The 12,111-nt window shown below is 40.5% G+C and overlaps 1 long non-coding RNA gene across 4 annotated transcripts; it reads right to left on the bottom strand.

Moving 5' to 3' along the window:
* Positions 1–2,571: 2,571 nt before the first annotated feature.
* LOC306943405 lies at positions 2,572–11,243 on the bottom strand. 4 transcript variants are annotated; one of them, XR_013792396.1, is made up of 15 exons: positions 11,185–11,243; positions 8,909–9,065; positions 8,612–8,759; positions 7,991–8,124; positions 7,533–7,642; positions 7,187–7,334; positions 6,568–6,700; positions 6,102–6,215; positions 5,761–5,900; positions 4,991–5,125; positions 4,147–4,279; positions 3,754–3,863; positions 3,412–3,486; positions 2,996–3,171; positions 2,573–2,775 (listed from the first exon to the last, which is right to left on the bottom strand). It is a non-coding gene; the product is annotated as an uncharacterized lncRNA (long non-coding RNA). The 4 variants fall into 4 exon arrangements; XR_013792397.1 differs by having other exon boundaries at positions 2,576–2,775; positions 8,955–9,065; XR_013792398.1 differs by having other exon boundaries at positions 2,576–2,775; positions 8,048–8,124; positions 8,955–9,065.
* Positions 11,244–12,111: the final 868 nt, after the last annotated feature.

The following is a 12,111-nucleotide window of genomic DNA, read 5'->3' as shown; positions in this document are numbered from 1 at the left end:
TCTCTCTCTCTCTCTCTCTCTCATATTTCCTCCCCCATCTCTTTTAAGCACTCTGGCTCTTGATAAACTCCTCCTCTGAATAAATCCCTCCCTTCTCTTACTTTGTGACTGTAATGCTTTCATCCCACTGTTGGTCCCCATCCCCCCTCCCCTCCCCTCTCTCTCTCTCTCTCTCTCTCACACACACACACGCATGCACGGACGCACGCACACACACAGCTGTACTAAGCCCTGGCCTGTGTCAGTAAATACAGAGAAGCATCCCTCAGGCACTGTCCTCCCCCAGAGAGGCAGTCTGTCTGCTCCCCTCTCACTATTGGCTGCTTGGCTGAATTGCTTCTTAAGGTGTGCTTACAGTGCTCTATTTATAGCACTACTTTGAACACTCTGATATGCCTCAACAGGCCCAGACTCATTCATGGTTGCGAGAAAAAAAACATTTGTTTTACTGTGAATCTTTAAAGGACCACTTCACCACTTTTCAACTTCTCTTCCTATAATTGGTCCTAACTAATGTTCATGATAAAATACCACCATTTTGTCCTACTCAGTCTGTGTCCCATAGGAAGGCTGTGGGCAGTTCAGAAACCCGTCCACCAGTGACATCATCAATGGTGAATCCAAGCTAATAGAAACGGCAGGCTTTCTTTTCATGAAAAGTTGCAATGCAAAAGTTGAAGCCATCGTTCTCACGATAATAAAAATCTAAATATATTTTAAAACAAATCTTGTCTAATCTGCCTAATGATGATGTCACTGGTGGACGGGTGTCCGAACTGCCCAAAGCCCTCCTATGAGACACAGACTGAGTAGGAAAAAATTGTGGTGTTTTATCATGAACATTAGTGAGAACCAATTATAGGAAGAGATGTTGAAAAGTGGTGAAGTGGTCCTTTAAGGCTGGTACTGTAGCATATTCCATTTCATGACAGATGCTGCTGAAGACTTCTTGTAATTTGCATGCATCAGATCAACAAGACCTTGCTTATAAATTATCTACAATTAGTTACAAGATGAGTGAGTACATTCAAGTTCTATAGTTCCCAAAGGAGAACTACTTGTAAATGTAACTCTTGGCCTGTGGGCTGCCAGTGACACCTGGCAGATGCCACTTATTAGTATCGCAACGGCTAACTTTGGGGCACAGTGTTTTGCAAAGTAGTGTCCAGAGACCCCCAGGCGTCCTTGAACAGGCTCCAGGGGGTTCCCAGCCAATTGAATTCAATTAACTGGGATGCACACTGATATGGATCGAAATTCTTGGCCGATACCGATGTTTAAAATAACAATTTAGCCAATACTGACAACAGATCAATGTTTATATAGTTTTTGTTGTTTTTATTTCCCCCTTTTGTACCAGGGAAACAAATACATCTTCAATACAAGAAATAAATGTTCATAATCTACAGCTTGGTAGGCTGCAGATAACCAACACACCAATTTAGCCAGCTTATCAACAGATAAATATGGTCTACTGCCATGGTTAATGTCAATTTTATTTGCTGTTACAACAAATAGACCGCAAATATCGGACGTTACCAATATGTGGCCGATACATCAGGGCATCTAACTTAGAATACAAAGAATATAGGCTATGCTTTAAATATACTCATGCACAATTATTCATTTCAGATCATGTAGTTTTAACCAAGACACAATTTCATATCAGTCTCGTTTTGAAAACCCCTAGTGTAATCAGGTGCCAGGAGGACAGATAGCCTACCACTCGTCTTATGGAGTAGGCTACCAGTGGCACCTACAGATGAAATCACTAAAAGTTTGCTTCATGAAAGGAAAATAAATGTCCATTACAAACATGTAAAGTGGATGTTTATCACTCTGCGAGGTATATTATAGAATTGTCCCCGGCCCGGCCCTTTCCCCATAAAAACTATCCCTCGCTTTCTGGAGCTCCCTGGTCCTTATCCATAATTAGGTCACTCGCGCACTGCAACTTACCTTACACTAGATGGTAGTAGAGAACACGCATGAGCTCTTTTCTACCACTTGGATGTACTGCTAGGACCACTATACCTTTATTGGAGTTTCAATAGACAAGGCACCTCAACAATGTACTACGAAAAGCCGAAAGCAAATAAATGTACATTTATACCAGTAGGCTATATACACTGTCACTGCCTATACAGGCTGTAGGGCTTTATAGGATGTAACAAATACAAATCGTAACACAGAGGACTGATGTTCTCAACCTGCACACCGACTATTAACTAATGGAATTACATTCAAAAGACTGATTGGATACCTTAAAGACTGGCACTGGGTTAAATGACAAGATATTATGGCATGCCATGCAGTTTACCAGGAACAATTTGTGGATGCTGCAAGGCCGCTTTATTTTAAATGTAGTATTGCAACATATATGTTTAAAGAGGCTAAGTATGGACATTAACCTTTCTTCCCGTCTATATGAATTGGTAGATTTATCAGACTCTTAACTTGAAGACAGATGCCCAAAAAAAAAAAAGCTAATTATACAAGGTAGACTCTATTAAGAAAAGTAGTTTCTTAGAATTAAATGTGTACCAGTCATTTGCCATGTCAAAATATATACCTTTATTTTTTAATTAAACAAATGACTACATTCACCATGATGACATATGAAATGCTTGCTTTTATTGCTTTTCCTCCATCATTACTTTAATTAGGTGTGTGCAGGCTGTCAACATAAGGATGATGCAGTTCTTCAGTCTTGGTTCTCAAACTCATTGTTGGTGTTGAAAATCCACATCAATGATCCCAGTCTTGACATGCAGCCTGTGGACAAATGAACCAGCTTATTAGCCTAAAAATGGCAATAGAAATACAGAATACATTTAATAATGCAATCATTTGCAGGCCTGTTCCATCTCAGAGTCTCAATCGTCATCACTTGCACTCAGTAGCAGAACTGGACAAAGTTATCCTCACAGAAAGACATGTACTCCTGCATCTTTGAAATACACTTCACGATGCAACACTGAAAACGTACACTCACCATGAAAAGTTCCCAACATCAAAGCACGGTACTTCCACTGCAAACCCTCACTGTATAGATACTGCAAGGTCCAGGCTGTCAACATATGGGATAATTCAGTTCTACAGTCTTGGTTCTCACCAACTCATTGTTGGTGTTGAAAAACCACTTCAATGATCTGGGTCTTGGCATGCAGCCTGTGGACAAATGTAGCAGTTTATTAGCATAAAATGGCAATAAAAATATAGAATACATTTAATGCAATCATTTGCAGGAGTTCCATCTCAGAGTCTCAATTGTCATCACTTGCACTCAGTAGCAGAACTGGACAAAGTTATCCTCACAGAAAGACATCTGCAATTTTCAAATATTCAGTATATATATATATATATATATATATATATATATATATATCATTATGATACTGAAAAACATACATTGAGCTTCAAGAAGTTTCCAACATCTCAGGACCGTGCTTGAACCCTCACTGTAAGGATGAGGCCAGGTCCAACCTAGGAGAAAAGAGGTTCCCAAGATCAGCATGCAGTCAAACAAGTGGTCTGCTCAATGGTTCATGGGTTAACAGCACATGTGTTAACGTGTCAGAGTAACTATGACAAATCAAAACATCGGTAGATCAAAAACATTAAACCAAAACGGTCAAACATCAACCTAGTGGACCTACCTCTAAGGTCATATTTTCATCACCCACATGTCACATTCATGCTCAGATTTATTGCAGGAACTTTTAATAAGATAGTGTAGGAGATTCCTTGTACCTGAAGACGGGTGACAAGTGGACAGACATCCTTGTGCCTCTTCTCAAAGCGGTTGCATTTGCAAATAGTGCAGGTAATCACACTGGTCCTCTGCATCTTGGTCACCACGCCTAACAGATAAGACAGAAAATAGAATGTTAATACAACTGCAGATGCTGAAGCCATGCAGATATTAAAGGGACTTTCAAAAAAAAAAAGTGTATTAATCCAACATGGATCAATGTCTCTCATAACTGCATCAGCTATGCCAATAGGCAGTGTCGTCAAAACCAGACAGGCTAGGAAGACCATCGTGAGATAAACATCATTTGCAGGTTTGAACTACAAGCTACAAAATAATCCAACCACATCTAATCAATACCGCCATAATTTTATTTCACAACTTGATAATACCTCTCTTGGGGTCTTGAAGCCAAGCACAACATTCTTATGGTAGCAAGGGAGCTTTTCCTTAGCCTCCTTCAGTGGCCAGAACACATTTTTTGCACTGGAAGACAGTGGGCTGCTTCTGGTAAGCCCCCTCGGTCTGTGGAATGAGACACACGAGCACTTTTAGGCCAATTGATTATATATTGATCATGCATGTTCTTAAACAGAGAAAGCTGCATCAGTGTTGCCATTTGGCAGTATCGTCAAAGCCTTGTGGGCTTGGAAGACCATCGTGAGAATACATCATCTGCAGTGAAATAAAGCTGCTACAATAAAATCGCCATTGTAGGAAAAGCATTTAATTTGTCAATGAGGTATTTACTAGCATTGTGTAAGTTACATGTTGTTTGTAGCGAAATGTTTGCATAGTTTTTTCTGACAGATGTAATTTCTGCAACATTTTCCACTTCAGCCAATCAAACTGGAATTAAGAACATGCATGTGGTCACTCGGTACTCGTGTGTGTAATGTACAGAGGCAGATCAAAGCCAATGCTATGTCTTCGGTACCGGTGTGTTCCTGTCTTCGGTACCGGTGTGTTCCTGTCTTCGGTACCGGTGTGTTCCTGTCTGCCGGTCCTAACCTCAATCGCTGGCACATGTTCTGTCCAAACGATATGAGTGTGATCATGTCCAAGTTCTTGTAAATTTATTCCACAGCCTAGTTGCCACGATGCAATGTGGAAATTAAACATGATGTTCTTTAGTTCACACGGTGGCAGTGCTGCTACCAAGTTGTTTTTTTGCCCATTCTAAAATCAGTAGTTCTCTGTACAGAAAGCTATCCATGAAACGGGACCATGTTGTACCTGATTTTTGCTGCCGAGTTCTCTTTACTCTTTGCCTTGTCGAGCTTCATCTCCATTCCCAACACTTTCTTGCCGTTCAGCTCCAGGGCTTTCTCCAGGTACTCTTCCGATGAGAATTCAACATAGCCAAACAGTCTGTCAAAAACAAGACAAAAACAAAGGCATTAGAATAAAGCCAACATGCATTTGCAGTATTTGGGTCAGTGGTATAACTCTGCAATCGATGGTTGAGTGAATCATATCCATCCATTGTTAATTTGAAAAATAAATGTCGAATCATATGTTGGGCTTTATTTAAATATGGTTCCATTAGTTTCTCAATACTTGAGAACTATCCCCCCCACACGTGCATACATTGCCGTCCCAAGTAGGAATCAGGTTGAGGATGTGCCAGCGATTGAGGATAGGACCGGCAGACGATAACACACACCGGTACCGAAGACATAGCATTGGCTTTGATCTACCTCCGTACATTACACACATGAGTACTGAGTGACCACATGTATGTCCAAGAAATGGAGGGGACATCCATCTCAGAATCCATAATAAAGAAGAATCTGTGGCACTTCCAATAATAACGACTTACTTTGAGCCTCCTAGCCTGACTTCCACCATCTCCACATTACTCCCATATCATTAACATATTGTAGGTTGACTAGCATCTTTGTAGTGCTGGCCTTTCCACTTCCTTGGTAGCTTTTATTAAATTATACATATATTTTTTTTAAATCATCAAATTGAGGTTCATTTTAACATCTGTTTTTGCTCACCTTTGTATGAAGGAGGGTCCTAGTTCTTGGTCCAGGGTTAGTGAATTCTACACCCTGAACCAGATCAGAGCTGGGTTCTGACCAGTTCATTGTTAGGTGTTGCGGAGACCACATCAGTGATCCTGGTTTTGGTGTGCAGCCTGTGGACAAATGATACAACATGGTTGTCAGAAAAGCAAAAATCAGGATACATTTAACAATGCAATTACAGGACTGTTCTATCTCAGAGTCACAATTGTCATCACTTGCAATCAGTAGCAGAACTGGACAAAGTTATCCTCACAGAAAGAAATACCTCAAATTTGTATATAGACTTCATGATGTGATACTGAAAAACTTACACAACTGCAGCAAGTTGCCAACATCAGGTTATGCTACTTCCACCTCGAACCATCATTTGTGACTTGTATGGATAAACCAAGATTGATGCCATGTTGTCCCTCGGTAAGTAATACCTGCATGGGACAAAGGAATACTAGTTTTAAAATTAAGGAAAATGTCCTTAATGACAGCTGTATCAACAGCTCACATGTATGCTTGAGCAATCAGTTCTCCAAGGTGTTATCCGCATATTTATATCGGATTCCGTTTAATTCATCATGTCAATCAAGCAATCATCATGTACAACACCAGTGCTTCTCAAAAGAGTGGTCCTCGAGGGGGTTCCCCAGCAAAACGATTTAACATTCAAATAACCACTTTAAACAAACATCCCATATCATTTGCAGGTTTGAACTACATGCTACAAAATAATCCAACCACATGCAATCAATACCGCCATTATTTTATTTCATAACTTGATAATACCTCTCTGGGGGTCTTGAAGCCAAGCACAACATTGATATGGTAGCAAGGGAGCTTTTCCTTAGCCTCAGTCAGTGGCCAGAACACATTTTTTGAACTGGAAGACAGTGGGCTGCTTCTGGTAAGCCCCCTCGGTCTGTGGAATGAGACACACGAGCACTTTTAGGCCAATTGATTATATATTGATCATGCATGTTCTTAAACAGAGAAAGCTGCATCAGCGTTGCCATTTGGCAGTATCGTCAAAGCCTTGTGGGCTTGGAAGACCATCGTGAGAATACATCATCTGCAGTGAAATAAAGCTCCTACACTAAAATGGCCATTGTAGGAAAAGCATTTAATTTGTCAATGAGGTATTTACTAGCATTGTGCAAGTTACATATTGCTTGGTTATAGCGAAATGTTTGCATAGTTTTTGCTGACTGATGTAATGCGACATTTTCCACTTCAGCCAATCAAACTGGAATTAACACATTACTCCCATATCATTAACATCTTGTAGGTTGACTAGCATATTTGTAGTGCTGGCATTTCCACTTCCTTGGTAGCTTTTATTAAATTATACATATATTTTTTTTAAATCGTCAAATTGAGGTTCATTTTAACATCCGTTTTTGCTCACCTTTGTATGAAGGAGGGCACCCAAGTCCTAGCTCTTGGTCCAGGGTTTGTGAATGCTACACCCTGAACCAGATCAGAGCTGGGTTCTCACCAGTACATTGTTAGGTGTTGCGAAGACCACATCAGTGATCCTGGTTTTGGTGTGCAGCCTGTGGACAAATGATACAACATTGTCAGAAAAGCAAAAATCAGGATACATTTAACAATGCAATTACAGGACTGTTCTATCTCAGAGTCTCAAATGTCATCACTTGCAATCAGTAGCAGAACTGGACAAAGTTATCATCACAGAAAGAAATACCTCAAATTTGTATATAGACTTCATGATGAGATACTGAAAAACTTACACAACTGCAGCAAGTTGCCAACATCAGGTCATGCTACTTCCACCTCGAACCATCATTTGTGACTTGGATAAACCGAGATTGATGCCATGTTGTCCCTCGGTAAGTAATACCTGCATGGGACAAAGCAATACTAGTTTTAAAATTAAGGAAATGTCCTTAATGACAGCTGTATCAACAGCTCACATGTATGCTTGAGCAATCAGTTCTCCAAGGTGTTATCCGCATATTTACATCGGATTCCGTTTAATTCATCATGTCAATCAAGCATTAATCATGTACAACACCAGTGCTTCTCAAAAGAGTGGTCCTCGAGGGGGTTCCCCAGCAAACCGATTTAACATTCAAATAACCACTTTAAACAAACATCCCATATCATTTGCAGGTTTGAACTACATGCTACAAAATAATCCAACCACATCTAATCAATACCGCCATTATTTTATTTCATAACTTAATACCTCTCTCGGGGTCTTGAAGCCAAGCACAACATTGATATGGTAGCAAGGGAGCTTTACCTTAGCCTCCTTCAGTGGCCAGAACACATTTTTTTGCACTGGAAGACAGTGGGCTGCTTCTGGTAAGCCCCCTCGGTCTGTGGAATGAGACACACAAGCAATTTTAGGCCAAAATGTGTTATATATTGATCATGCATGTTCTTAAACAGAGAAAGCTGCATCAGTGTTGCCATTTGGCAGTATCGTCAAAGCCTTGTGGGCTTGGAAGACCATCGTGAGAATACATCATCTGCAGTGAAATAAAGCTCCTACACTAAAATCGCCATTGTAGGAAAAGCATTTAATTTGTCAATGAGGTATTTACTAGCATTGTGCAAGTTACATATTGCTTGGTTATAGCGAAATGTTTGCATAGTTTTTGCTGACAGATGTAATGCGACATTTTCCACTTCAGCCAATCAAACTGGAATTAACACATTACTCCCATATCATTAACATCTTGTAGGTTGACTAGCATATTTGTAGTGCTGGCATTTCCACTTCCTTGGTAGCTTTTATTAAATTATACATATATTTTTTTAAATCATCAAATTGAGGTTCATTTTAACAACCGTTTTTGCTCACCTTTGTATGAAGGAGGGCACCCAAGTCCTAGCTCTTGGTCCAGGGTTTGTGAATTCTACACCCTGAATCAGATCAGAGCTGGGTTCTCACCAGTTCATTGTTAGGTGTTGCGGAGACCACATCAGTGATCCTGGTTTTGGTGTGCAGCCTGTGGACAAATGATACATTGTCAGAAAAGCAAAAATCAGGATACATTTAACAATGCAATTACAGGACTGTTCTATCTCAGAGTCACAATTGTCATCACTTGCAATCAGTAGCAGAACTGGACAAAGTTATCATCACAGAAAGAAATGCCTCAAATTTGTATATAGACTTCATGATGAGATACTGAAAAACTTACACAACTGCAGCAAGTTGCCAACATCAGGTCATGCTACTTCCATCTCGAACCATCATTTTGTGACTTGGATAAACCGAGATTGATGCCATGTTGTCCCTCGGTAAGTAATACCTGCATGGATTGATGGAAGAATTTATTAACAGTTTGCAGAATTACAGTACATTTCAAGCACAAACTCAATACAAAGGCTGTTAACTGTGAGTGGACGACCCAATTAAGCATTACACTTGTTTCCAATAGGGTCCACCATGTTCAAATCATCAAAACATTTAGAGACGTACAAATAGACACTTCTATAGACAGAACAGGAATTCATCATAAAGGAGGTAAAAAGGGAAAAGAAACATATACAGTGAGGGGAAAAAAAAGGGGTGGGCGGTGGGGGGGATTCACGTTCAGCTCCGTTAATTTGTTTGTTTTCCTTGGAGGAGCTGCGTTGGGTCCCCAAGTTGGCTCAGTGGCCATACCTTGAGTTGGCTGTGTGGCCGCGACCGTCTCTAGTGTTGTCCTTGCGTTCGTGTTTGAGGGATTCCGATTTTACAGGGGCCAGTTTCGAATTGAAGCCGTCCGTAGGTGCTCTTTGAGAGCGGTTTTGAAAGAGTCAAGGGATTTGCATGTCTTAATGACAGTTGGTAGGGCGTTCCACATTTTGGTGGCATAGGAGCGAAAAGAATTTAGTCCCTTGTTTGTGCCGAATCTGGGTTGTACATGGTTCGTTGCACTCCCTCTGGTGTTGTGGGTGTGGACTTCGTTAACATTAAGGAAGTATCTAGACAGGTACATGGGTATCTTGGTGGTGTATCGAATCTTGTGGACCAGACCCATTGCAAGATGCTGTACTCTGTCGTCGACCCTAAGCCATTCCAGCCTGTCGAAGTGGGCAGGGGTGAGGTGGGTTCGGGGGGCTAGGTCAAGTAGGAGCCTGACCAGTTTGTTTTGGGAAGTCTGGAGCCTGGTTTTAAGGGCCTTTGAGGTGCTGTGGTACCAGGAGGTGCATGCATAGTCAAAGAAACCCTGTACAAGGGCTCCTGTTAAGGTCTTCAAGGTGTTTTTGTTGACCAGTGAGGCGATCCTGTAAAGGAATCTTGTTCTATGGTTGACCTTTTTGATTACGTTGGTGGCCATTTTATCACCGGAAAGATTAGCCTCCAGGATGGAACCTAGGTAGGTAATTTCATCTTTACGTGTGATAACATTGTCACCCACTTTAACCAAGAAGCCATTTGCCTTGCTGAGATTACTATTAGAGCCAAAGAGAATGGATTCAGTTTTTCCCAGGTGTAAAGATAGTTTGTTATCAGCGAGCCAGGTGCAGATTCTGTCGGGTGTCCTCATATTTAAAATAGTCAACACCATAGTTCAGGTATGAGTACAGTCATAATCACAGGACAAAGGAATACTAGTTTTAAAATTAAGGAAAATGCCCTTAATGACAGCTGTATCAACAGCTCACATGTATGCTTGAGCAATCAGTTCTCCAAGGTGTTATCCACATATTTATATCGGATTTCGTTTAATTCATCATGTCAATCAAGCATTAATCATGTACGGTGCTTCTCAAAGGAGTGGTCCTCGAGGGGGTTCCCCAGCAAAACGATTTAACATTCAAATAACCACTTTAAACAAACATCGGATACTTGAACAATTAAGATCACAACGAGTCTAAAGATGACATTTAACAAATAATCTTAATTAATAATCTATTTTATTGAAAATGTGGATAAAAAAAACACAACAAATCTTGTATGGGGTCCTTCCCTGGCTAACAGTATTTTTAGATGGGGTCCACAACCAAATACATTTGGGGGTCCATGTCATGAGAAAGTTTGCACAGTGGGCACACGTGGCGTCTAACCAACGTGATGCTACAGTTAGCCATAGCATAGCTGGACCTGCAAGCTAGTCACTGCTGCTGTTGCGATTGTATTCTCTCAATGTCTGATATCTTCTAGGCAATCTAGGGGAACTAGGTAGCTGACATTACGACTCACAGCGAGATCACTTCCATACAGCATAGTGCTCAACATTTGTTATACAAATATACAGGCAAATAAAAGACGAAGTCATCAAATGAAGCAGTTTTTAGCATCAACTATTTCTTACAAAGAAAATCTATACATTGACAACTATGATGATTCATGTATTTGTAAACATTAACACATGATGAGTATGATAATGATGGGATCATGGCTAAAGTGAAAGTCATACTGCTGCTAAACTAAAAACGTACCATTCTCAGCGCAGCGGTAGTAGAAAGAGGCACCACGGCTGGAACAGCAAGGGTCAATGGGAAGTTTGAAGGGAACTTTTCTTCTTTTATATTCGAGTTTTATTGTGGTTTGTCATCCATAATCGTTGCATTACCGCCATCTACTGGATTGTGGTAGCTTCTCACACAGCAGTCAGACAGTGTCCAGTCTGTAGTGTGTGTGTGTGTGTGTGTGTGTGTGTGTGTGTGTGCGTGTGTGTGTGCGTGTAAAAGTAAAAGTAGGATATTCATTCTGCAGAATGAATATCCATTTCGAAAATCGGCTATTTTCAAATGGCCGAAATGTATGTGATGATTTGTAATAATAATCACAGTCTACAAAGTAACTAGTAAAGTTTTCAAATAAATGTAGACTAGTGGAGTAAAAGTAGGCTACAATATTTGCCTCTGAGATGTAGTGGAGTAGAAGTAAAAGTACTGGAAATGAGAAAGACTCAAGTAAAGTAGCCTACAATTACCTCAAAATTGTACTTAAGTACAGTACTTAAGTAAATGTACTTAGTTACTTTCCACCACTGAGTGTGTGTGTCCACCCAATCTGGCTGGGAAGTGGGAACCCATCTGCGGAAAGAAGAAGAAGAACCAACCAGACCCGACCACCAAGGTGTCGGGTCGGGTCCAAAGTGGTAGCCTTGGCATGCCAGAATTTCACTAATCCTTGGATGTAGTCGTTGTTTACATACTGATTACATACTGTAGTGTAGTATATACAAACAGAAAGAGTATTATATTACAATTTAGATTAATCCCAAACCTGGGGATTTTCATCATTGAATCCCACATAATATAGCTAGATGCCAGAAGCAATTTGTTAACTTTGGGTATTCAATATAGCTTACAAGTCTGGGGTCTGTCCAGCGGGACCTTGTGTGCCAAGGCGAAGAGCAT

Source organism: Electrona antarctica (assembly GCF_951216825.1).
Source record: "Electrona antarctica genome assembly, chromosome: 19".
Lineage (NCBI taxonomy): Eukaryota > Metazoa > Chordata > Actinopteri > Myctophiformes > Myctophidae > Electrona > Electrona antarctica.
This window is presented reverse-complemented; position numbering and strand designations above follow the sequence as displayed.